The sequence below is a fragment of the Procambarus clarkii genome, chromosome 53 (assembly GCF_040958095.1).
Source record: "Procambarus clarkii isolate CNS0578487 chromosome 53, FALCON_Pclarkii_2.0, whole genome shotgun sequence".
NCBI lineage: Eukaryota > Metazoa > Arthropoda > Malacostraca > Decapoda > Cambaridae > Procambarus > Procambarus clarkii.
In genome coordinates this window covers 22,512,117-22,517,138 of record NC_091202.1, presented here as the reverse complement: position 1 = coordinate 22,517,138, position 5,022 = coordinate 22,512,117, and positions in this window count along the sequence as shown.

Genomic DNA, 5,022 nt, shown 5'->3' with positions numbered 1-5,022 from the left:
GCAGGTCGGCGTTCAATCCCCAGTGGTTGAACCATTCTCCCCCCCCCCCCAACTGTCCTATCCCAAATCCTTATCCTGACCCCTTCCAAGTGCTATATAGTCGTAATGACTTAGCTCTTTCCCCCCTGATAATTCCCTCCCTCCCTAGTTCGGGTGCCTAACCTGCTGTCGATTATTCTATTTTCGCTATGCCTTATTATTGAATATCTCCCTTATTATTCCTTTATTTACTTGTCACATTTCAGTCCTGGTTTGGCTTTCATCGTGTGCTTAGAGTTACCTGCAGGACGTAGCTGTCTTCCCCAACATTCATGTTCATTACATCCTCTTAGCCTAGATGTGTTTCCCCAGTGGCTTCCCCCCGACCCTTGGCGCCCACGGCTCTGTCCACCCGCCTCCATTCAGTCCAGCACCCACCAACCTCTCTTAAATTTTCCCCCTACAGCCATGCTCCCTTGGCTCCGGGATTCTCTGCTTGCTATTCTCATGCTGAGTCGACTCCTGATGGCCTCCCAGACCCAGTAGCCTGGGCTGCCTGATGGCTTCACTGACCCAGTAACCTGGGCTGCCTGATGGCTTCACTGACCCAGTAACCTGGGCTGCCTGACGGCCTCCCTGACCCAGTAACCTGGGCTGCCTGATGGCCTCCCTGACCCAGTAACCTGGGCTGCCTGATGGCCTCCCTGACCCAGTAACCTGGGCTGCCTGATGGCCTCCCTGACCCAGTAGCCTCGGCTGCCTGGTGGCTTCACTGACCCAGTAGCCTCGGCTGCCTGATGGCCTCCCTGACCCAGTAGTCTGGGCTGCCTGTTTACAGGCCACATCTTCCCCAACTTCTTCCCACTGTCCCTCTAACAGTGGAACAGTGGCTTCTAACACCCTCAGGTGGGGTGAGTCCCCTGGTGGCCGGATTTTTCGTCATCTGGCACGCTGATGCTTACTATGTTTGTCTAGGCTGGCTTACTTTGCTGTCCTTGACGCCTCATGCTCTCCACAGGCCCTCGGCGCCCAGAACTTTGCCCGCCTGCCTCCTGTTGACTCGACGGCAGCCGCCCAACAACCAGGCTGTCGTCGCCAGAGGTACATGTCCTCGCGCCTCCAGGCAGCGTCCTCTCCTCTCCAGCAGGAGTTATTGTGCCTCTCCTTCCACTTTGTGGGTGTCTCTTCTCTCCTACTTTGCTGGAGACTTCTCTCCCCGTGCTGGATGTGTTGTTTATCCTCTTACTGCTCGGTTTCTCGTAGTCTCCCCTAGCATGCTGAATCGCATTGTTTTCCCTCCCCCCTGGCTGGTTTTCTGTGTTCCGCAGGTATGCTCTCCTTGGCTGCCTAAGTGTAACTAGACCCTAGGAGCCTCTGGACTACGCTCGCCTGCCTCCCTTTACTAACTCAGCGCCTGCCGTCTCCTAGCGACCACGCCCTCGTCGCCAGTGGACCGCACGCCGGCCTCACGACATCTCCCTCTCCTCTCCTGTAGGAGACTGTGTGCTTCTTCTGCTTTGAGGGTTTTCTATTATCTCCCAATGTTGAAGTTCTTCTCCAATGCCTTCTAGTGACCTGCAGCAGGGCATCATGGAGTCCATTACTCTGCCCTCCAGATGTCATGCCCGAAACGCTTTGCGTAATAGTGGCTTTAGGCATTGCATGTACTAGCTCTACCTATAAGTCAACCAATCTTTGTAAAAAATTATTGTATGTATGTACCTTACCTAAATAAACATTTTATTTTATTTTTATTTTATGTCGTCAAGGCTTCTTTGCCTTTGTTGGACGAGGCTGAGTGCCCCCAGCAGCACCCATTCAGCCAGGGGGCCTGGGCTAGGGCTTCACCTACCACCGCCGACACACCTCCTGCCCCGAGGACTGGACATGCTCGTCTCCTTACGACCCCAATCCCCTCCTCCCGTGCTCAGACGGAGGGGATTTTTTTTTTTTTTTGCAGGGATATTCCTAAGCCTCTGGCTGGCCCATTGAGTGTTATTTGTTTCTGTTTTACTTAGGCGGAGTATGAGTATTTATGACTCGTATGGTCGCTTCAGTAAGATTTTGTCCCAAGTGTTTAACAACTTTTTCTGTTGAATCTAAGTTGAAATCTTAATGGGTTTGTAACTGTGCACTGAGTTAGATAATGTTCCAGTGGTCTGTCGGGCATTTCTCCACAGTGCTGACATTTCCTCTCATCTTCCGGAACCTGTAAGCCTATTTCCCATGCACATGGGTATCCAAGCCTGATGCGATGTAAGTGTACTTCTGTTGCTCTGCTGTTCCCTTTCATCAAACTAAGTGGTTCGTAGTTGGTTGAATTCTTGCTGTGTTGTGGTCACTGTACATCTTTTACATTGCTCCGTTTCTAATTACTTTCTTAATCTGTGATAGATTATGTGGCATGTAAATGTCTACATTTCTTCTCTTAGTTGCAAGTTTTGCAGCTTCGTCTGCAATGTCATTTCCTATTATTCCCACATGACTTGGCACCCAGTTGATAAGTACCCGACGGCCTGGACGTTTGAGTGTTTGCATTAATGATATGACATTTGTGACCAGATACATATTATCACATATGTGTTCTTGTTGCAAGGTTTCAATGGCAGTTCTCGAATCTGTACGTATGATAACATGTTGTCGGTATTCAACAAGAGCATGTTCCAAAGCCTTTTGAATGGCTAGCATCTCTGTAAAGTCGAACACCCATTTGAGAGCCTCCAACTATTTACAGTTTCCTGTTTTAACTGCAGCTCCGGTTTCTTGTCCCTGCTGGTCTACTGATCCATCTGTGAAGTATGTGAAGCTGTCGGATGCCAAGTTTGCTTCTATATGCATCTGTGCAATGTTACGTAGCAGATGAGGATTAGTCTGGTTCTTTTTTCCTTCAATAACCATAATCTTAAAGTCTGCTGGCGGAGATTCCCAAGGGGCTTGTATAACAAAGTCTGCATGTATTTCGTCGACACCCTTCTCAGTGACTGTGTTTTATCGAATGTATTGATGGTGTTTATCGCACAATGTGTCCACCTGTTGCTATTGGAGGCTCTTCTGTCCAGAGTTAGTGCTCCAGTGATTATATTTTTAAGTGAACTGATTCTAGGTCTAGTCAACGGAGGGGATGATCTGGTAAACTGATCACCTGAGGGCCACTAACCCTAGTGGCCTCGACGAGGACAGGAACCCGGTGGCTTGTCGAAGGTCCCCCCATTTGCCTTGATCTATTCCAGGTATATTTTAAAACTTAACACATTTTTGGCAGGTACAGCATCGACGGGTAGGCGGTTCCATGGGTTAATAACCCTGTGGATGAAAAAGCATCTTCTGTTCTCAATTGTGACTTTTTGAGCTTCAAACCGTTGCTCCTTGTTTGTGTTATATCTGACCTGAAGAAAATGTCCGGATGAACATCCTCTAACTTTTTCAGTATTTTACTAGCTTCAATAAGATCTGCCCTGTCATGCCTGGTTTGCATTGTTAGCCCTGTGGCCCTCAACCGTTCCTGATACGTGAGTTGACTTAGCTCTGGAATGATGTTTGTTGCCTGGTATTGCACTTTCTCCAGAGCAGCTACATCCTTCTGAAGATTAGGTCTCCATGCTTGGATACAGTAATTCACATATGGGCGCACCAGAGATTTATACAATTGTATCACCACCTTCTTGTCCTTGAAGTCGAAGGTACACTTGAATACCCCATATGTTTGGTTACCTTTTATGACTGCTGCCTCCACCTGCTGTGTAACTGTCATTGAGTGGTGAATTTTGATTCCAAGGTATGGGGTCCACTACCACCCTCCGGATGGGTATGGGGTCCACTACCACCCTCCGGATGGGTATGGGGTCCACTACCACCCTCCGGATGGGTATGGGGTCCACTACCACCCTCCGGATGGGTATGGGGTCCACTACCACCCTCCGGATGGGTATGGGGTCCACTACCACCCTCCGGATGGGTATGGGGTCCACTACCACCCTCCGGATGGGTATGGGGTCCACTACTACCCTCCGGATGGGTATGGGGTCCACTACCACCCTCCGGATGGGTATGGGGTCCACTACCACCCTCCGGATGGGTATGGGGTCCACTACCATCCTCCGGATGGGTATGGGGTCCACTGCCACCCACAGGATGGGTATGGGGTCCACTAGCACCCACAGGATGGGTATGGGGTCCACTAGCACCCACAGGATGGGTATGGGGTCCACTACCACCCACAGGATGGGTATGGGGTCCACTACCACCCTCCGGATGGGTATGGGGTCCACTACCACCCACAGAATGGGTATGAGGTCCATTACCACCCTCCGGGTGGGTATGGGGTCCACTACCACTCACAGGATGGGTATGGGGTCCACTACCACCCACAGGATGGGTATGGGGGTCCACTACCACCCACAGGATGGGTATGGGGCTCACTACCACCCCACAGGATGGGTATGGGGTCCACTACCACCCACAGGATGGGTATGGGGGTCCACTACCACCCACAGGATGGGTATGGGGTCCACTACCACCCACAGGATGGGTATGGGGTTCACTACCACCCACAGGATGGGTATGGGGGTCCACTACCACCCACAGGATGGGTATGGGGTCCACTACCACTCACAGGATGGGTATGGGGTCCACTACCACCCACAGGATGGGTATGGGGCTCACTACCACCCCACAGGATGGGTATGGGGTCCACTACCACCCACAGGATGGGTATGGGGTCCACTAGCACCCACAGGATGGGTATGAGGTCCATTACCACCCACAGGATGGGTATGGGGTGCACTACCACCCACAGGATGGGTATGGGGGTCCACTACCACCCTCCGGATGGGTATGGGGTTCACTACCACCCACAGGATGGGTATGGGGTTCACTACCACCCACAGGATGGGTATGGGGTCCACTACCACCCACAGGATGGGTATGGGGGTCCACTACCACCCTCCGGATGGGTATGGGGTCCACTACCACCCACAGGATGGGTATGGGGTTCACTACCACCCACAGGATGGGTATGGGGGTCCACTAGCACCCACAGGATGG